A 23,685-nucleotide genomic window follows, 5' to 3' on the forward strand; every position below is an offset into this window, starting at 1 on the left:
ATCCTCCTCATTGTGCGTGGTGGCAAGATAAACTTGGGTCCTCGTCCAGCCTTGTTTGTCACTGTTCCCTTTGTTTTACATTTCTTTATTATTCCTCCAACTGTAGATACAGGCAGGTTTAGGCGAGGAGCTATTTTCTTGTAGCCACTACCTGACTTATGAAAATCAACACACATCTGACAGCCATTTCACCTCATCTCTGTATGCTCTTTCACCATCCCTGCTTATCAGTCCCAGCACCGTCGTATCATCCGCAAACTTGATGATGTGATTGGTGTTGTGCGTGGCTGTGCAGTCGTGAGTCAGCAGGGTGAAGAGCAGTGGACTAAGCACACAGCCCTGCGGTGCTCCAGTGCTCAGTGTGATGATGCTGGAAGTGTTGTGGCCCATCCGAACTGACTGGGGCCTCTTTTTTAAGAAGTCCAGGATCCAATTGCAGAGGGTGGTGTTTAGGCCCAACCTGCTCAGTTTTACAACCAGCTTTGGAGGGATGATTGTGTTGAAGGCAGAGCTAAAGTCTATGAATAGCATCCTGACATATGTGTCTTTTTTATCCAGATGTGTCAGGGAGATGTGAAGGGCAGAGCATATGGCATCCTCAGTTGACCTGTTTGAGCGGTATGCAAACTGAAGAGGGTCAAGGGAGGCAGGGAGATTAGTCTTTATGTGTGACATGACTAACCTTTCGAAGCACTTCATTATGATTGGTGTGAGTGCAACTGGTCGGTAGTCATTCAGGCATGTCACTGATGACTTCTTTGGCACTGGTATGATGGTGGTCGACTTGAAGCATGTTGGGACTGACGACTGGCTCAGAGATGTGTTGAAGATGTCTGTGAGGACACCAGCCAGTTGACTTGCACATTCTTTGAGCACAAGACCAGGTATGTTGTCAGGTCCTGCAGCCTTCCATGGATTGACTCTGGATAGAGTCCTCCTCACATCTGTTATGGAGAGACAGAGTGCTTGGTCAGTGGAGGGAGGTGTTGCTTTTCTCGCAGGCTCTTTGTTCTGTGCCTCAAACCGTGCAAAGAAGTTGTTCAGCTCATCTGGAAGGGAGGCATCACCATCACTGCTGTGTGGATTGGGCTTGTAGTTTGTAATTGCCTGAACACCCTGCCACATACGACGTGTATCTCTGGTGCTGCTGAATTGTTTGTTGATCTTCTGCGCGTATGCCCACTTAGCTCTCCTTATAGCACGAGACAGGTTGGCTCTGGTCACCCTGAGGGCGGCCTTGTCTCCAGACCTGAAGGCTGCATTTCTGATCTTGAGCAGCTTGTGCACTTCTCTTCTCATCCAGGGCTTTTGGTTGGCTCTTGAGGTAACATCCTTGGTAACAGTAACATCCACTATGCATTTGGAGATGTAGCCAGTCACAGATTCTGTGTACTCCTCCAGATTGCCGTTCATAAATGTATGTCTGCGTACTACTATCACTTAAATCTACTTTTCTACTTATACTAGTTAACAAAGACGAACAAAGATTAACATTAAACACTGAGTACTCGGGAGCTCTGTAAGCCGCAGCCTGCATGGCGCCATGTTCGAATATATATATATATATATATATATATATATATATATATATATATATATATATATATATATATATATATATATATATATATATATATATATATATATATATATATATATTCCATCCCAATCATTCTCAAACATACTTAATAAAATGATAGGGTCTTTGCTAACCCAGCAACAAACTCCATATACTGTATGTACACAAAATAATTAATAAGAATTAACCACATAGAGGAAAAAATAGATACCACTTATGCATGGCCACATTGACCCATTTTGGGCCATTTTTTAGTCACTAATCAACCTAATGTATGTGACTTTCACTATCATACGGCCCTTGACTTGACTCCGCTTTCTTTTTTCTTGTGCTTCTTGCTGATGTTTTGCTATTTGATTGATTCATTCTTCCAATGGGCTGATTTCACAATCACATCATGTCACAGGAATTATTTCAACACAGGGTTGTGTGGAGTAGGAGCCTTTTCTAGCAACAATTAGACAGAAAGAAGAAAACCAGAAATGACTGAACATTAATCCATCACAGAGCACATTCATTCACTCTAAGTTGCTAATCAACCCAAAGTGGACATTTGTGGAATGTCAAAGAAAACAGAAGTACCACCAAAAGACAGAAAAACACATACTGAGAGGGCTAGGATATAAACCCCAGTCTATGTATCACCGTGCTTTCCTTTATCACATGGCCATGATAATCTTAGTAAACAATCATTTAACTGTATTATTTATTTTACAAAATTCACCCTGCACACAACTGGGAATCATCTTAATTTTAATTTAAATTTCTTTCATTTTTTAATTGATTCTCTCAAATATTTTTAGCTAAATAATTGCAAGCTTTATGCAACATCTTTTAACCCAGAGGGAATGATAAACATTTTATAGAAACCAGCAAGTCACTTCTGCCTTGCTGCTGAGTCACTTTTATTAAGTGTATGTCATGATCATCTAAACTGTGGGGTAAAAATCAATTTAAAGGAGAAGAGGTCTCAAATGCTAATGTCAGTGTTAATTAGGAATGCAACAGATAATACGAGTTACAAAAAGGTTTATTTACACAATTATGATAATTAACGTACTAATGAGCACTGATTCCTGTAATTATTTACTTTGTTTCCATAGAAATTTAAAAAGGAAAACATTACTAATTATAATAATTTTTCAGTAGTTTATTTCCACCTGGAAAAAAGGAGAATTTTAATCAACCTAAAAGAATAAGCATGATGCTATTCAAAACAAAGTACTTTGGTTGTAATAGAAAGGCAGCCTTAGGTAATCAGAACTTTGACTTTGAGGCTTGTGTGATTTGAAACCACATTGATTTAACTCTAATTTTAAGAAGACCCTCACCGCATGCATTCTATGTTGGATTTTAGATAATGCAAGACCTTTATTTACTGTGTGGTTAATTAGGATGTAACTTGCTTGTCAACTGAGGAAGTAATTTAACATGCCATACCCTATGCTTTATCCTTAAAAAGCTATAAAAGTTGATATAACATAAAAACACAAAACCGTCCAGGGTTAACTCAAAGCCAAAACAAGCTTACATATTGATGGAATTATAATGTCTCTGGATTAGATGACCCCGCTAGATCCACAGAGAGAATCAGTGCAGGAATATGAAACATCCGCTTTGTTAATTCAAGCCAAGCTCCTTTATCACCAAAGTGCACTGCCTACCCATGTAATTAGAGATACTTACATACAGTATGTATGTATTCAAATACCTTTATTTTTTATAAAAATATAGATAATATATTTCATTTTATGTAGTCAGTATTCTAGTCACAAACCATTCTGATCACAATCTGATAAGCTATTCTGACCATATGTAGTCACAGTGAACCTGCTTTTTTCTAAATAGCTACAATGCAACCTCAGCACATCAGACCTTCGAACAAACCTATCTATATATAAAAGAAGAAAAGAAAAACATTGCTTGCAAAACATTACAAATGTATAAATATAGGCATATTTACTGTATAAATGAGAGCGCACAAACATTTGCAAAACGCACCTCAAAAGAGCCAATGCATGAGAGTATAACAAAGCTCAGATTCTACACCAGTCAATCAGACCAAGCCTAGCAGTTGTACCTCCACCTCTCAAAATGTGTAAAAAAGAGTCTTCTTACACACATGTTTTAGTAAAGCTTAGGATTTTGGATTATCTACACTGTATAGGAAAAAGTATGTGGACTCCCCTCCAAATTATTACATTCAGGGGTTTCAACCACACTCACTCTTAAAAATTGTATAAACTCAAGCACATAGCCATGCAACCTTCATTGGCAAATGTTGTCAGTAGAATGAGTCATACTGAAGAGCTCAGTAGCACTGCAATAGAATGTCTCAAGTCACTATATGGAATTTCTTTGTTGGTCAACTATAAGTGGCATTATTGTGAAGTGGAAGAGTTTAGTAGCCACAACAACTCAACCACAAAGTGAAAAACCACACAAACACACACAGTGGGGCCAACAAGTGCTTCTTTTCTCGGTACCCAAATGTGGCAATTGGTGCCATGGCCCACCTGCCAAGTTGTTTGCCTGCCTATGGTAAAGTCATCCCTGAAGGAGGATCACAGGAATCATGGGAAAGAGGGGTCCTTTCATCGGAGCAACGTTTCAGCCGTGGCATGGCCAAATGGGGAGGCAGCTTGATGGATGAGGTCTCCAGGACTCTAAAAATATCCAAACCTAATTATGTCATATCATCTACTGTTAAACCGTACTCAAAATTTTTTATTATGCTGTATTAAGGAATTGTTCTGTTCTGTGTATTGTATTGTATTGACCCCCTACTTTTGACACCCACTGCACGCCCAACCTACCTGGAAAGGGATCTCTCTTTGAACTGCCTTTCCCGAGGTTTCTTCCATTTTTCCCTAAAAGGTTTTTTTGGGAGTTTTTCCTTGTCTTCTCAGAGAGTCAAGGCTGGGGGGCTGTCAAGAGGCAGGGCCTGTTAAAGCCCATTGCGGCACTTCCTGTGTGATTTTGGGCTATACAAAAATAAACTGTGTTGTATTGTATTGTAAACAGTTTGGGGAAGGGCTCTTTTCTGTCTTAGCATGAATGCGCACCTGTGCAGGAAGCAGGGTCCAGAAAGCTATGTTTTACAAGTTTTGTGAAGAGGAACTCAAGGGGCCTGCATAGAACCCTGATGTCAACCCTATTAAACATATTTAGTATAAAATGGAATGCTGATTGTGAGCCACATCTTCTTGTCCGATATCAGCATCTGATCTCACAAATTCCCCCTTTTGAGTGAATGGGCTCAAATTCCCACAGACACTTTGCAAATGTCTATAGAAAGACTTCCCAGAAAAAAATGGGTGGCAACTCCAGTGCATTGTCAACTACATTTTCTGCCAGTTGGTACTTCTCTGCCTGTTGTTGGAATCTTTTGAGTATCTGTATTGGAGAACTTCCCTTGTATTTGATTCCTCTGCAAGGCCACTGAAGACAAGCTGCTGAATGGTGCTTCTCCAATACCCCACTGTGCTGCTGACGCTGTATGAAAGGCCAAACCACCTGTGGAGGAAGCTGCTAATCCTCCTCTCAAGGGATTCAACTTGTGTTAATGGGACCGAATGCACCAGGACTGGCCAGGGGACTAAAGGCAGGATAACAAGTTGATAGGTCTAAGTGTCAAATCTACTTGGAATGCCAGATTTCTCCACTGTGGTAAGCCACATCTCCTTGTTGGTCTTTCCAATTATGGCAGTGTCTCTCAGGCTTTTATCAAACATCTTCTGGCTCTTTACTGGCTGCTCCATGATAGACAGGTTGGTTGATCTGGCCAGTGGAAAAACAGAGCATTTTCTCAACTTTCCCTTTCTTATATCACTAGGGACCTCATCTTATACAGGTACTGTATGAAATTCATCCTTGCCCATGTTAAAAAATGTTCAAAGCCTTTGGGAATCCATCTGCTTCCTGGTACAGATATTGTTGTAATTGTGAGATCATTTATGATTGCTCTGATTGAGTATTGCCCAAACATTAGTTTTGGTCTGGAGGCCTATACACACTACCTTGGCTGCTTTTGCTGAGCCAAACTCCCAACTGCCAAGCCTCCTGCCCATCGCACTGGCTCACTTGCCTGGTTGCACATTCACTCTCTCCTCTGTCAACTAAACTCTTGAATTTGCTTATTTTGTCTTCTGTTCTCTTGTCCTAATTCTCTTCCTTTCCAATATCACTATCCACTGTTCCCTTTGTCGTTCTCCTTAGGCTCTAATTATACTTCCATGAGTGTAGGTGCCTAAATAACAACCCACTTAGTGCCAATAGGGAACAGCTGAACTAATCACACATACATGTTACCAAGCAGTCAGCTCCCCTCCCCACAGAACACCCCAATGCCATACAGCTCAGCAGCAGCATGTGCCTGCAGAGCTTGAGCCACACCATTTTTATTTTAAAACTCACACCGCCACAAACTCAAAACATGCCACATTCTATACCCCCTAAACTACCAGTTGCACAGGAGGAATACACAGCCAGACTGACCCTTACAACTGGTGTCCACGGTCCATTGCATGAGCCTTGTATATCTGCAATAAAACACAACAAATCCCCACACTAAAAGAAACCCATGCCCCTACTGCTTCCCAAGATCCAAATAGAAGGGAACCCAGGAAGGCCTATAATCTAAGGAATTGGTTCACTTACAGAAACGTTTTTAGGATGGGTAGAGAACATCCTTAAACCCTTCGCCCACAATGCAAGCAGCTACATCCAAGACACCACTGAATTCCTAAAAAAACTGAATGCTACTGTATAGGCCCCTTACCTGAGGGAACCTTACTGGTCACAATGAATGTTAAGGCACTTTATACGATCATCATGGGGGATGTTTGTGTATTGGCATGTGAAAAATACCTAAAACATAATGATTTACCCACAGAGTCAGTTATACAAATGATAAAATTCACTCTGACATACAGTTTATTCTCATTTGGACAGGACTTCTACTTGCAAGAAATTGGGACTGCAATGGGCTGTCGGTTCACACCTCACTACGCGAAAGTATTTATGGCAAAATTGGAGGAAGATTTTATGTAAACGTTCATCTTAAACCTAATGTTGTATCTCCGTTATAAGGGTTCTTGAAGGACTTCGAAAAATTAATAAAGAACCTCCGCCAATACAAAATAATGATGAAATGCTGAGAGATGTATTCCCAGAACTTCCCCTCCTGGTGTACAGGCAACCACCAAATATGCAGCAACTAATTGTCCAATGCTCCCTAAGTGAACCAAAAGGTGTGCTCACATTTATAATACAAATTGTGTTGTTATACCACACTGCCGACTAGAGCATCACATAAAGGGATCATTTTCCTGCATATCATCTAATGTGGTCTACCTAACTTTTTGTATGAAATGTCCCAACGCTGCACTCTGTGTGGGGGAAGCTGAACAAACACTCTGCCAAAGATGAATTTACTCAGGTTCCACATTAAATATGGCAACAGAGATGATCTGGTAGCAGATCACTTCAGCAGCCATGGACACTGTGAGAAGGACTTAAAAGCCATAGTACTTATGAGCAACTCCAAAACACAGCAACAGAGAAATGAATGGGAAGTTCTTTCCGCTTCAGTACTTCCGCTACAGTCCTCAGTCAGACACCAAATCCATCTGCCACTGTTCTCTTCCTCACTGCCACTAGTCCTTCACACAACTCCACAGCAGCATGCTCCTACATCCACAGTACCTGATGGACACCATTTTCATTTTAAAGCTCACAACACCATGGACCCCTAATGGGAGGCTACTGAAGCACCCAAAGCTTGTGATCCATCTCAGTGTCACATCCAGCTTATGATTGCTAGAGCTTATCCCAATTGCATCAGTTACAAGGAAAAACTGAACCCTAAATCTAAATATTAGTTCTCAAAAAATGCAAAACATTTCAAGTACAGAACCACTGTGAGCAACAATTTGTAATAGCAGTTAGCTGAAGTAAAGAATAGGTAAAGACCTTACACAGAGGTGCTATTACATTTTATGTTGAGATTCCTGTACATCCACAGGAGACAGACCATAAAAAAACATAAAAGGTACTCCATCCCAGTTCTACCCATGATCTCTGCCCCAATTTGGGACTGTTGCAAATCTCACTAATAAAAGTTAACATCAACATAAAACTCAGAACAGTAAGTAACAGAACACAAGGCATATATGAATACAGGGCTTTTAACTATAATATTAGTAATAATAGCTTGCAGAACTTTACATTAGTAACAGATTTCACACCAGCACAGCATGTGAATTAAGGAAGTAGCAGGACCCTAACACATCTGCAGCTGCTGTAGCCACCTATGGATTTGAGAAGTCTTTTCAGGTAAGACATGAGATTTAATTTGTTTTGCTACTGTGTAAGGTAATTTTTCATAATAAAACTGGGAACTGCATGCTGTTTTGCTTGTGTAATGTTTCACAATATCTTATTTTGTGAGGCTTCTAAAATTGTAGTCAATACCTAAACCAGAAAGGCAGATATTTCAAGTTTGTTTTGTAGTGGTAGACCCTTTCCTGGGGCATACCGGAATGCTGTGGTGAACTAAAATAAAAGCTCAAGATTTAATATGCTGATTTTTATAAATGGGTATTTATATGAGTGTCGGCCTATATGTGAGTGTACCTTACCGTCAACTGGTATCTTTGTCCAAGTTTAATCCACCTTGCATCCTAGGCTGCCCTGTAAGTCTGAAAATGATGGATTGATAGTCTTGTAGTGAAGTTTGTTCTTTTTATTGAATTCTGTCACTTATTTGTTTGTGTAAAATATATAACTCTACTTTGTAGGCTATTTCAATTATATGTAAATGAGAAACGTGATACATAATTAATGAAGGCGATGCTTAAGTATAGTAGTTTAAAACACACAACATCAACTAAGACATGTGATGACATCTCAAAATTACTTTCTATTGGCAGCACTATCCTTAAAACATCTTAATGCGCCTCTAATCACTTCTGGATTTTTGAAGTGATTTGACAATAATGAGGGATGGATAAGTCTAATTCACATTTTATATCTTTGACTGTCCTGACTTTTAGCCCCTTAACCTTTGTGATAATTCAAGGTTGTTGAAGTCAAAAGACAATTGTCTTGTTGAATGAAGTCTGCCTCCATGAATAGACAATTTCCTCTGAGTAAGTAATTACCTTAGGAATTCTTTATATAATTATATTAATATTCAGCTACTACACTTGCACTTCAATAGAAAATGTCACCTGTCTTAGGGAGTAAAGAACAACTCATTGACAATCATAAAAAAATGATTATCCATAATTCAGAAAAAGAAATAAATGTGCATTTAGGTGTGTCTGTATCATGTAGGAATATTTGAAAGTGTTTCTTTTCTAGAAATTTTCAATGTTTCTTCAACTATTCAGGAATTTTGTTACACTTACCAAAATCAATAAATCTTATAATCTCTTGGCTCATGAAACACAAAAAACAGGAATTAAACTTAAAGTCAGCTCTCACAAATACTAAATAAGCCTGGACATCAAAACTTAAGAAGCAGGCTTGCAGCCTGAAAACCCAAAAAGTGGCTAAATCTTATAACTTGCAAAAGAGAGAAGGAAACCGCACCAACCCCTGGTGCAAACAATAACATTTTTAGGTGTGTCAAATTGAATAAGCACAATAAATAAAATGTGGCCTCCAATGACAACCCAAAAGGAACAAAGGCAAAGTTCACAAAACTATAATCTAAGCAAGAACAAACATTTTCACAAAGTTTGAACATGAAAGCACTAAAAAAACAAGGAAATCCAAATGACCCAAAAAAACCCACCCAAGTAAGCTAATGTCTCGCTATTAGATCTGAGATATCATATGATTTATCTAACCTTAGGACAGTCCCTCAGCTGCTATGTCAGAGGGCCCCACCCCCTTGGGCTGCACATTAAGAAAACAAGGAAGAAAGCTGTGAGAATTGACTTAAAATATATGACAATTAATAGGCAATACAGTATTAAAAGGATTATACAGCAAGAAAACAAAAATATTTATAAACTTAAAATATTAAAGAACTCTTAAAATGACTATATAGATAGGTGAACAGGAAAAGAAACCAAAGCTAGGAATGGAGTCTTGGCCAAAACATAACAACAACAAGCTATGCAACACCAAAACAGATAACACTGATTTGACATTAGCTTCCTTGGGTGGCATGGTAATGCAGTGGTAGCGCTGCTGCCTTGTAGTAAGGAGACCAGGGTTCATTTCCCAGGTCATCCCTGCGTGGAGTTTACATGTTTTCCCTTTGTCTGCATGGGTTTCCTCCCACAGTCCAAAAACATGGCGGTTAGATGCATTGGTGATACTATATTGGTCCCTGTGTGGTGTTTGTGTGTTGGAATTTGCCCTGTGATGCAGTGCCACCCTGTCCCGGATTTGTTCCTGCCTTGCATCCTATGTTACCTGTGTTAGGCTCCAGCACCCTCTGCAACCCTGTTTAGGACTAAGTGGGTTAGAAAATGACTGACTGACTAACATTAGCTTCCATTGGATATAGCAGGTTTGAGAATGACATAGTATGTGTAATATCACTTAAGAATACAGAAGACAATTTTTCTATTACCAGTATACGTTTGTTTACTGCTACTTTTGAAGGAACTCAGATTATTTAGTGTCGATATGTGATTAAAGTCTGTATAGTATGATGTGCTCATGTAATCACAATCTGAAATGAGTTTATCAGTCTGATTAGACAGGAATAAATGTACATTTAATTTGAAAGGTGCCTTTTGCTATGTCTAAGTAATACTTAAAAGAAAGAAGCAGAGAATTAAGTTTCTGTTACTGTATGTAATACAACTGAAAAAATGCTATTATTTAATTGGTTAATTACTGTATTTTTGAAATTAATATGCATGGAAATGTTTGACTCCTCACTGATAATGAAGCACTGCTTCATTCCAGGATAGGATGCCGTAGTTTTAATGTCTAAAGTACTCCATTTATGTTCTACTTAAATCCAAAATAATGGAAAATCCTTATTGTGTTAGTGTGAAGCTATGCAGTAACATCAAGGAAAGCTCTAGGTTATTTGACAATGAGTAGAAAAAATTAGAATATTAAAATGTTTTATTATCCTATTCTGTTAAGTAAGGTGCACGGTATATCCTACACTATCAGTCAAAAGTCTGGAAACCCCCAGAAATGTTCATATTTTTGATAAAAATGTATACCTTTTTGTCAAGATACTATTAAGCCGATATAAAATGTAGTAGGATATTACTAGTGTTTCTAGAGGCTATTACTGCTTGAAATTACTGCATTTTAATTTATTATTCACATATGACTGTTTTATTTTGGCCATTTTTGCACCTAGATGTGAACATTTGGAGTGCCAGTACCTTGTAACCCTAGTGAACAGAATAATAGATGTCAGCAGTGCTAATGCAATTACAAGGGGTTTTCTAATAATTAAGGATACATTAAGGGTGTTTACTATTAGGACACTGAAGGAATGGCTGATAAAAATGGGGCTTTGCAGCCATATGTAAATCTTCTTCTTCTTTCGGCTGCTGCTGTTAGGGGTTGCCACATCGGATCACCTTTTTCCATATCTTCCTGTCCTCTGCATCTTCCTCTGTCACACCCATCATCCGCATGTCCTCTCTCACCACATCCATAAACCTTCTCTTAGGCTTTCCTCTTTTCCTCTTCCCTGGCAGCTCTATCCTTAGCATCCTTCTCCCAATATACTCAGCATCTTTCTTCTGCACATATCCAAACCATATGTGAATAATAAGTTGAAAATCAGCCATTTCAAACAGTAATAGCCATTAGAAACACTAGAAATTACTTGGTTATATTTTTAATTCAGTGTCATGGTATCTTGATAAAAAAGATATCAATTTCTATGAAAAACATGGACATGTTCAGAATTTTGACTGGTACAATATGTACTTGTTTTCCTGATATCAGAGTGAAGGACATTAATCATTACCCGAAGCCAGTTTCACATTTTCTTCTAGCATATATTGTTTCTATGAAAATGGGGGGACAGATCTTGGAGTTAGCATACTGTGTGCTCTTTTTGTGTTGTACTCCATTCTAACGTAACGCAATCAGAAGGTTTGGTAAATACCAAACGTCTCTGTATGTAGTTGTGTGTTATTGCTGGGATAAGCTGCAGCTGTATATTATACTAAGCAGTAAAATTAGAATTTGTAAATGTTTACTTAAATGTCTGTTTAGAGCAGTAACATGTGTACATAATGTCTTTATGCTGGAGCAAAGAATGTTAACCTCACCAATAACTAACAGCACATTTTTCTCTATCATATATGGTTTCTTTAAACATGAAGGGATAACTGAAGAGAAAGACATCCATTAATTATTTAAATAGACAACAACTGCAGGCAATTTTTGCAGAAACAGATTACAGAAATGAAAGAACTAACATTATTGTCATGTTTATTACTTATAAAAGAAATTATAAGTATAATGTAGACTGCATATTAATATTCATTAAATAAATTATAAAGCAAAATATAAAATAAACAAATCAATATCACTTACTCTTCAAACAGGCTAAACAAAAAAAACTTTCAAACCAAAACATTGTCACCTTTTAACTTGTAAAAGTAATATAACCCTAATTTGGTTTAATTGTTGAAAATCTATGCATTTTAAATTAATTTACTTTGATAACCACACATAAACTGAGAGCACTGCAGTGATAACTACAACTAGGGGTCACACTTTTTATTCTGTTCCCAAACCATGATCCTCTAGCATGACTTTAAGTTTATTTCTTCACTTGATGACTTAGTGTGAACTCTTTCAGTGGTGTTTGTAGCTGGAGGTAGAGGTGAAGCACTGGAACAGTGAAAAGGTGGCTGCACAAGTTCTTGCCAATGTCTTAAAGCTCAGTTGGAATCCAAGAGGTGAGAAATACAGAAATTAATGAAGTTCAGCCAAACTTTATTTTATATTGCAGTTTTTCCATTAGAAAAGAGCTCAAAATTATACTTAAAATGGTAATGAAGTTAAATGCATAACATAGTTTAACATATGTTAAAGCATACAAATATAGTTATCAGGAAAACTTGACAAATGTGCCAGTTTCATATTAAGACAAACATAAGTTTTTTAGGGCTGCATGAAGGAGTCTCACAAAGGAAAACTGCATACGGCATAACTACAGCAAGCCAGAAATGTTTAATTCTGAACATGAAATGACAGTTATCATTAAGAACTTTCAACCAAATCTCTTGGAATAAAAGAAAAGCAGACTGACGATGCAAATGGTTATACCAAGCTGGAATTTTCCCAGTTTCACAACTAAACTTGGAAGTGTGACAGATTCCTTTTATAGCTCTGGTTTTCAGGTCTGCATGAAAGTCAGTTTACTACAAAAGAGAAATTCAGAGCGTACCAAAACATAAAGTAAAATTTTAAACTTCAAGCTAAGAATTTATGTAGACGACAGAGGGGGGCTCTTTTTGTACATTGGGTGTTTTTGTTTTTTTTGTAAAGAAATATGTAAGTATTATATTTAAAAGAAGGGGCAATAGGCACCCATTTTTGGGACTGGGGTAATAAGTTTAAAGGTAAATTTCCTGAATAATCCTGTTAAATGTTATTGTGATGGCTGTCTACAGGATATACAGTAGGTATTTACTGTCTTGCAAAAGAGTCACCCGCTTTGAAGTCTGAACTGCTTAAACTTACAAACAGTACAAAATTCTGATAACAGAGTTGCTCCTTCCTTGAAAAATGTTTGTATTTACCTGACTTGGAAATTAACATCTCTGGGGATATTGGTGTCTAATCAGCACATATGTACTCATTGACAGTTGGCAACAATACTTTTTGTTAACCTGAGTTTACATTATTTATTAAGCCTAGGGAAATTTGGCATGTGCCATTGTTGAATCCATTGTCACATTGATCTAGGCATGGACTGAAGCAGATTGATACTTCTGGGAAGCAGAAGGCAGGTGACGGTCGACTGACAATGCTGTCAAGATGACTCACACAGAGCACAGGGGCTCGCTGGCAGACAAGAGTACTTGGCTGGTACGACATGAGGCACAAAGACAGCAACACCTACCTCCAGGGAGGAAGAGGCAGTTCCACAAAAAGACACCGGTTGAGGGTCCAGCGAAAGAGGGAAGCCACATGGAAGGACCGAGCGAAGCTGGTGAATGAGAAGTGAGGCTTGTCTAGGTTGCAGCAACACAAGGAGCCCAGAGTGGAAAAAAAGAACGCCGAAGAGACGCTGACAGGGATTCAACGATTTGACAAAACTTCTGTTGGGAAATAAGAATCCAGTGAACAGAGTGCATCCGTGGACAGTTGGACGATTAATTGTTGGGGTAGCACAGTGCTCAAACTGGACTCTGCACCACTGAAGATTGTATCCTCCACTTCGTGTTTTTAATTGACGTTTAGGGTGTGGACTGTGTACTTTCCTTTTTAAAAAAGGTGTTTTTGTTTCTGTTATTGTTAGATTGTTATGTTCCTTTATCTTTTTGGCATACTTTATATTGTCGTGTGTAATACAAGTTACTGTTGATTTTCCTGAAATTGCTGCCGTGTCTTTCATTTCATTTACTCACCGCCCAATTTAAAGAAACCTGTGTGCTATTATTGGTAAATCTCAAGAGTTCCCAGTCTCTTAATGAAACTGGGTGGCGTAGTCAGATATTTTAATGATGTCTAGGTTAAATTACCAGCAAGTGTGACCAGACACCTGTCACATAGATTTCTGTATTTTTAGATGTTGTAACTGCAAAGAATTAACAATATTTATTTATTTTGCACAAATAAAAATGTGCTTGGGGGACAAATTGAAGGCTTCTCTTATGGTAATTCCACCCCGAGTCCAGGGTTGGCGCTGTTACTTAATGCTTCTTCTCCTCTCTCTATCACAGATCAGACGATTGGAAGCACCAATGACATTACTTCCTTGTCACAGTTCCTTGGACCCACCCCTTCTGGTCTGGCTCGTCTTGTTGATAAGAGTGTGAAAGGACATACAGTACTTTATAGTAGTTTATAGTGTTTTTGTTATTTTTTTCCATCAAATATATGGGGTTCGCCTACAAGGTGCCCCAACTCTTCATCTTATTTCTGTGCTTTGGCTTTACAATGCTTAAATTATAACCTTTCTGTCTTTTTAAACTTTCTGTTTAAAGTGCCTTTTTTAATAGTTATAAAGCATTTAGCAGTCATTTTCTTGCTATAGGAATTTAAGAAAATACTTTTTATACATTCAGACTGTCATCAGTATTTCAGAACCTTAGCAAATATCCTCAGGAGTGATGTGCACAGTGTAATTAACTTTTATGTGACACTACAGGAGAAATGTGCGCGGCATAATTGACTTAACAAACTCTTGCTTTGTTGTTCATTGTGCACTGAGCATTGTTGCAGGTTCTACTGGCTGACCCGCACCACTGAGGTAGCAGCGCACAAATTATTATTTGCTAGTAAACAAATAATTATTGCATTGATTTATTTTTAACATGCTGTGCACCTTTTTCGTAATGACAGTTAAGTGAGTGCACAATTAATCAGGTCACAGTTAATCAAGTCTGCTACACATATAAATACAGTATAAGAAATATGAATGTAAAAGATAATTAAAAAAAAAACATGGCTGTAGTTAAAGTAACATGCACTGCAGAGGTGAAGTTGGAATGCAAAGCAAATGAAAAAAACGAGACAACAAATTATTAGAGCAATGCAACAAAGGGGAAAAAATGATGTAAGTTACTTTCTAGTTTATCATGGCAGTCATATCTAATAATTATTTGTAATAACACTGTTTTATGAAAAGTATGCTCCTTTCATTTCTTCCACGTGTCCAGAAGATCATGGCATTAACTTAATTGGTCTACAATTGCTTCTTTCCGTTATTTCTGTGTTTGACAGGTTGCCAAATGGTTATGATTGTAATTTACTTCAGGGATCTATTCTTTCATGCATGCGGTATAGATTTACCAGGATTTATCTGTATTCATTTGTGCTGTTCTCAAATCCCTCTTGCAATTACTGGTGTATTTGAAATACATTTTCACATAATCAGTGTACACAACTAAATCATGCAGGAAGCTACAAATATTGCACTAAGCTAATGTCAGTGAATAAACACAGGTGAAAAAATGTGATGTGAAACCAGAGGAAGATGTTTGCTGTTAGACGGTAGGCCATCCAGCTAGACTGCAAAACAAAGAAGAGTGCTATCTCTTACACACACACACACATAACATATACAATGTTTTCTTCACATCTGTTCATGTTTAACATACTTCAAATAGCATAGTTTTGTTCAAATATAAAGCCCTGTAAAAAAAATCAACATGCAACATATATAAATACAGATACCTTTACATGAATATATATTTTTGCACTGTATATTTTCATCAATAATACTTTTTGTCCTCCAGTTAGTTTAACTTATCCTGTGATGGTTTACTTACCTCTCTGGGCACAGAAGTCTGATGTTGTCACTATGTGTTGGCAGCACTGCATTATTTTTAGGTTTAGGGGTATAAATTGACTTCTTTAGATAAAAGCTAACATAATGAGAGACAATACTTTCATCCAAATTTAACTACAAAGCTGCTATTATAGCCCCATAGCGGTGGAATTAATTTGAGAATATTTGTTTAGATGTAGGAGGTAGTCAAACCACTGATAGCGATTTTCCTGCATCACATAATGTAAATAAAACGATCACTTGCTGTGCTTTTATCTGCTTTATCTGCACATAGAGTGTTAAGTTTCATTTAAAATGTCCTTTATTCTGAATAATGTTCATTTTATTAATTACTGCTCTGAATCATTTATTTTGCTTGTGTGAAGTGTTTGCTATTGAAGCTGTTATATGTATTTAATTTATTTGTTTGCTTTACTCTGGGCAAATGTGACGAAAATAATTGAACTGTCTTCGTGATATGACATTTAAAGAACTAATCCGAACAATGTTTTTAAAATGAGAGGTTGTCCTAAATTATTAAAAAATGTTGAAATTTGTTGTAGAAGCTTGTATAGCTATTTGTCGTTTTCTTCCTTTTAATGTTGTTAGTTATTTTAAATAATGGCACCATGGACTTTTAGAAGGAAAACAAAAAATAAATCAATTTTTGTTGTGTAGTGCTTAAAATTAAGAGTATGAATAAAATAGAAGTAAATGGCAAACATGTGCATGAACTGTGTTTTATTAATAGGTACAGTATACAATATTGATAATGTGGAAGAATAATTTTAGGGTAACATAGAATTCATCTTAAAGAAACAGCATAAAGGGTCAATAAATGTGGGAAACCAAATAAAGGCCAAGTGAACAACAAAATGTACACTGGTTTAGGAAAAAATACTGACATGGTCAAGTAAAGAATGTACCAGAAGAAAGGTTGATGTAATATACAAAATTTACAGAAGGATGACTAAGAGATGACTAAGAAATCAGCAGATGTCCTATAAACGAGAAATGACAGTTGTTATATGCACAGAAATTTCAAGGGTGGTGTCTCATCTCAAAAGGTATAAGAAGAACCACAATATAATATAATAGACTTTTATTTTATATAAATCATTTGGGTGTAAGCCAATGAATCGACCAGAGTAAAATGTATGCATTGATTGACACTGTATGTAAATTCAACAGTTTTTAATGGCTGTAATGGACTGCTTTCAAAGAATGCTCCCTCCAAGGTATTTTGCTGAGTAGTCATTAAAAGATACAATGAACAGCTTTTCTCCTGCCTAATTACTGAATCATCCTGTTAGAGGATGTTTCTTTCTTGATGTTAGAAAGATTTAAAATTTCAACCACAATAAGTGTATATTTTACGTTCTTATTTTGTGCATAATTGTTTACATATTGTAAGAATAATGACAAAAAAAATTAAAAAGTGTTGAAGTTACAATTGGGAAGCACCCTGCTTAATCGCAATATTATGTGAGGGAAGACATGAGTCTCAAGAAGAATGTTGTGTTTTCGCTCTTTCCTTCAGAAAGAACTTCCCTTGGTCAAATGATGCTAATTTTCTGAAAAAGTTTTTTATTGTGGCTGAGGTGGAAGAGGTGGAGTGTGGGAGGAACGGAAGTGACGTCTGTTGTGGCGAAAAATTGTCACCAGAAGGCTTTTTACCTGAAAATAAAGGCTATTAGGACTCAGGATAGGCAAACAGAGTTTTAAAGCTTTATTGCAATAAAAGAACACAAATAATAAAACAGACTCAACCCAATACGGCCAAATTGAGCTGAGCCCCGTACAGTTCAGCAATCAAAGTTTATATAACAATTTCTTATCACTCCGACCTCGCTCAATTAGCTCATTTGCTGTTTTTCTCTGATTCCCTTCTACTCCTGTCTGGCCAATTTCTCATCCCCCTACAGCTGGGCCCTTGGTATTTCACTGTCTATTATTCATTTCTAGTTTCTGTTTTTGCTTATTTCTTTCACTGGCCAAAGCCGGTACAGACATTCTTCTTCCATTTATGGGCTTCCTCTCGTCACTTCCTCTTTCTCGGACTTTTAAGCTGGTTTGTCTGATGCCCAAAGCTAAGCTTTAATTAAAAAGAAATATGGTATGTGCTTTTATTTAATCATTGAGTGCCAGTCCTGACTTGCATTTCTATCTACACTAAGGCAAATGCTTATCTATTTGTCTATATTTATTTATGCTAATACATGAATACACTAATTTTACTTTCCATACATTACATCATCTTCCTTTTGCTGTTTCTGCTGACTCACTGTTCCAGCTGGCTTTTTACATGTCTACCAAAGCCGCATTGTTCTTAGCTTCCTATCTTGTCCACACAGGTGTACGGACAGTTTCTATGCGTCATTCCTGTCCTTCCTTCCCACACTAGCAATTCTGCTTCAAGCCTAAAAAATAATGCAATATGACTGATTTTTTAGTTAACCATTTGCATGACCAATCTTATTTGCTTAATCATTCTGATTTATGCTTAATCTAATATTTCAGAAGCTTTTAATTACTTTTATGGCTATTTAGGCTAATATGCTATTTATGCTAATATATACATTTTTCTCTTCTATATGTCAGTCTTCTCTGGACTTGGACATCAGTAACACTTTAGTTTAGGTGCTGCAAAAATTAATCTATTGCTCATGTACTGGTATGAAAAAAGACCTCAACAAACACTTCTTTGGGTCTTCATAACACTTAGAAAACATTAGTGGATGGATTATCCATTTATGTGCAGTGCAGAATATTGACATATTGATAAAAACACTACTTGTTAATTTGAAAAGATTCTCAGGTCTTATGCTAAATATGTAATGTGAAGAGAAATTTATCCCAGTCGGGCCACCTCAGACCTCTCCAAAATGAAGTTTTGTTAGTTGACCACAGTAAAGTTTGTAGTGTCAGTAAAGAGTTTATTCAAGAGTTCATTCATACTAACAAAATAGACCCAGAAGCAGCAGGATGTCAAAGTCTATCTTGTGACTCATTGACAGCGAGTGTAAAGATACTGAAAGTAGGAGTCATGTTCCATTTATACTTATTTTCCAGTTAGCCTATCAGGGATATCAATGATCAGTTCTTTGCAATAGCGTCATCAGAATAAGATAAAGACATCAATCTCCCTTTTAGGCATTAAGTCGCCTACATATCAAAACTTTATAATGGAAAGAATAATTTGACTGGGGTTTTTAAGCATGCTTATTTGCATTAAGACCAAGTTATGAACAGCAGCACAGTAAGTGATTTTTATACTTCACTTATATTGAAGTGATGTATCTACTGAAAGTTATATGCTGGGTGACTTACTATTACAAATGTAAAATTAATGACTATCATTTGCAAAAAGATGACATGGAGTGAACAGCTTAATAGCATATGTGAGTCAGTGTATTCACAAATTTTAATTTATGTGAGTAAAGATCATTCACAACATTAGTAGAAAAACCCAATAGACTAAGAAGTTAACTTTTATGCGCTTTTTTGTGATTTAAAAAAAAATATATATAGATCTTAACAATACAATACTGCAAGTACACAAAATAAAAGCAGCACATATACTCCAGTCTAGTCATTCCCGTATGTAACATGTTTAAAATAAATCTAGTGATGAGAAATTCAGCTGAGAAACTTATTATTATAGTTATCCAACCCCCATAGAAAACAGCCAGACGTCCCCCTTTTTAGCATCCTCCTTTTTTTGTCCTTGTGGATAAAAGGCTGCCTACTATGATACAGTAGAGAGCAGCTCAAAATGAGGATTTGGATACTAGACAGGGAGGAAAGGATAATTAATCTGTTTTCCTCTTCATTACATCTTCAGGGAGGGCTAATGAGAGGAGGACGCAAATTTTAACTGAAATAGCCAAGACTGTTTTTAAGAAGATATTAAAAAATATCTGAATAGAAGCATAGTGAGAGAAGCTGAACAATTTGGACTTTACATTTAAGACAGTAACATCTATTTGGAACGGTAAATTCTGTAAAATGGGTAATTTCTGAAAACGTTAAACACATTCAACACATTTAGGATGACCAGTAGATAATTATTTTAACATATAAAAACATAGAATGTGCAGTAATGGTACTATAAGTTTGGATTTAATTAGTCTAACAGGAGCTATGCATTTTGGCATGTAGTCAGCAAGTAGTCAACAGAAACAGGTAATTTAAATGATAAGTTCGGTATTTTTCAAGTCAATGTAAATGTAATTTCTTCACATTCATGGCATATATTAATTTGCCACTTGAAACTGCATTCTATAGTGAAGCACTTTTTATAAATTCAACTAGCTCTTGCATTTTGTAATGTATGTAAAGGTCCCTGGGGTCCAAAGTAAAAGCAAAAGCTTTATAACTTACCAAATGTGCCTACCTGGAAGCAGCAAAGATTTCAATTTAATAAAACTTGCCTTCTGCATTTCTAACTGTGTGCTTGTGACAACAAAACTAAACCTAAAATAACACATTTTATCACAGACTCTTGGTACTATTTTCTTCAGGTAAGGATACGTTTCCTATTTGGTGGTCTGCTCGCAGCGGGTTTAATTGGAGGAGTATTGACACTACCAAACCCCACCAAACAGTAAATTCCAAAGTTTCCAGGATTTGTCACTAATTTGACAGAATACAGCAGTGGAATGATCGTTTATATACAAAATGGCTGCAGGAAATGAGTTGTGAGGAAATGATGATGAAACCGGAAGTGACGTCTTCAAAAATTGACTGAAAAGTGACATCATCTTGTGGAGCTAGAAGTAACTTCATCATAGATGGAGTTGTCTGGAGGAAGCCATTTTCAGAGACCGGAACTGTTGTTGGTGAGTGTGTGTATTTACTATTTATTTTCTTTTGTTCTGTAGAGACAGAGAAAAAGACATCAGTTCCCCAAATAAACCTCTTATATCACTCACCTCAGGGCTTGTTGACTGCCTCCTAAGTGCACATGTGTAACACACTGCAATTCTGTTTTTTCAGCGGTTATGTTCTGCCATGGCTTATAACAATAGACAGATGCTTGCTCAAATCATATTATTATTTTTTTCCCAAATGTCACTTGCTTTTCGTGCATTACTTTCTGTGTTGTCATTTTACAGAGATTCACACCGAGTGACAGCGTGGTGGTGAAGAATCCACATGAGTTTCATTGTAGTCTGTACACATGACACAAAATCTTAACTGAATTGAACTGTATTACTTTAAAAAAAGCCTTAGATTTTTGAAAAAGCCAAGCCACCTGCATGCCAATTCCAAGTTGACAGGGCCAATCATCACTCATCAGTTTCTGTGGTGCATCGTGTGCACGCATGATAAAAAAGTACTAAGAAGTAAAAAAATGCAGAGAGTACAATAGAGCCTTACCACAATGAAACAAATGTAAGCTCCACAAACCAGCTATCTAATTTTATAGGCCATGCTGACTTGCTCTTGCTGAAGATATAGTATTAACTGAAAACAACATTTTTGAGTGAGTAAATTCATTGACAATCACTGATACCAATCAATCCATAAATACAGTATGTGGGGAGAATGTTCAAACTCCAAGCACATCCTAGCACTGTAAAGCAGGAAGGACAGACCTGTAGTACCACTCATCCTATGCTAAAACATTTGCACTAAACTTTCAAAACTTCAATGCAATTAAAATTAAATTTATACCAATAATGTCTGTTCATTATTTGTCACTTTAGTGCATGCTACGCACATGCTCAATCTTTACCTTACTAGACCACTTAAGTACAAGTGTGCATGATACTGGGCAGCAGTATGCAGTATCTTTGCAAAATAATGAAATAAACTTCTGTATAGTGAAAGACCATGAGCGATCATAACTGTGACATTTTTCTTCTTATTATTTAGTTGTCTAGAGAACACAAACAGCAATTCAAATCTGGATATCAACGTCAAATTATGTTAGTGGACAGCAACAAAGTGTATTCCAGGACTTAAGAACACACCATACTCTGACAGACTCGGAGAATTAAACTTGTTCCATCTCAAGCAGACTGCATGGGAACCTTACCCAGGACTTCAAAATGTTCAAAGGCATTGATAAAATAGATCCACCAGAATTCTTTTTAACTTAATGGTGATTTACATACTCGAGGACACCACTGGAAATTAAGGGGAAGTGTATATATTACTGAAACCAGGCAGCACTTCTTAACGCAATGAGTTGTGGGAAACTGGAACAAATTACCAAAATATGTGGTTGAAGCTGAAACTTTGACAACCTTTAGGAAATATGATATATTGAGAGAGCTTAGCTATTAGCTAAACAAAAAGCTTGTTGGACCAAATGGTCTTCTCTCATTTGGCAAATGTCTTCCTTTTCCATGATCTTACATACAATAACAGTGCTTGGAAATGGCTTTTTGAGGTGAAAATATGCTGGAAGAAACCACTCTCCTAATGCTGAAAAGTTGCTGTGGATGACAATAAAAGTGAAGGCACTGCCTACCTACATATTCATGCTACTGTTTCTGCTTTTTACTCAGTTGTACTCAGAAGTACCATCATCTGTGCCCACTTTCCCTAACTGTAAACTAATGCAAGCCAGGACCCTTGAGTCTCACTGACAGTCACATTCACAAGCCAATGGAGAACCTCCAAAGTGTGTGTAGGTAAATGCTCTCTCGCCACACCCCATTTACACAACCTACACCAGAATAAACTTTGCCATGGTTTTGCACAAAGAAGAAAAGGTTTCAGACAAAATGAAAATAAGTTATAGTGGTGTGAAATTCCCTGAAAACAACACACCACTCATTTCAGGATTTTTTTTTAAAGTTAAACTCTGAGTTTCTCTGTGAACTCAGTTTCACATGAATTGTTTCGCTCATCACTAAACACAAACTTCTGTCTCAGTTCCAACTAAATTATTACATGGATCTTAAACTATTTAGCTTTGGATTGTTGCCATACAAAAGGTCACTGCAGCTAACATCAATGACTTCAAGTTTGCTGTTTATTTCCTATTGGAAACAGAACCTAAGTAATTATTGGAATCTTTATTAAGATAAATAAGAAATTATTATCTCTCAACTAATCATCCATGGTCTGCATGAGTATGACTAGAGATGGAATAGAACTTCATTTAAGTATATCACCTGTTATGAGGAAATGCTGCCAGGATAGGCTTTGTCCTCTGTGACCTTAATTGGACTAATTGGGTTGATATAAGGGGATGGTTCGGTATATGGATGGACATTGTGAATGTGGGAAAGGTAACAGTAAATTTATTACCTTTGTTTATGGCCTCCAATCTACTACCGAACACTGAAAATTAGATTTGCAGAAGTATTGGAGAGAACAGACAGTCCTGAACACGTCTTCCATCTGAAGCTAAGCATGTTTAGGTTCAGCCAGTACCTGGATGGGAGACCATCAAAGAAAAGCTACGGTTGCTGCTGGGAGGTGTTGGTGAGACCAATAGGGGGTGCTTGTCCTGTTGTCTGTACATGGATCCCAATGCCCCAGTGCAGTGATGGGGGACATTGTACTGTATATATGGCACCATGCTTTAGATCTGACATAAAACTGAAGTCCTGACTCGCTCTGGTCATTAAAGATTCCCTGGGCATCTTTTGAAAAGAGTAGGGTTTATTTCAATGTCCTGGCTAAAATTGCCCATCAC

Source organism: Polypterus senegalus, chromosome 3 (genome assembly GCF_016835505.1).
Source record: "Polypterus senegalus isolate Bchr_013 chromosome 3, ASM1683550v1, whole genome shotgun sequence".
NCBI lineage: Eukaryota > Metazoa > Chordata > Cladistia > Polypteriformes > Polypteridae > Polypterus > Polypterus senegalus.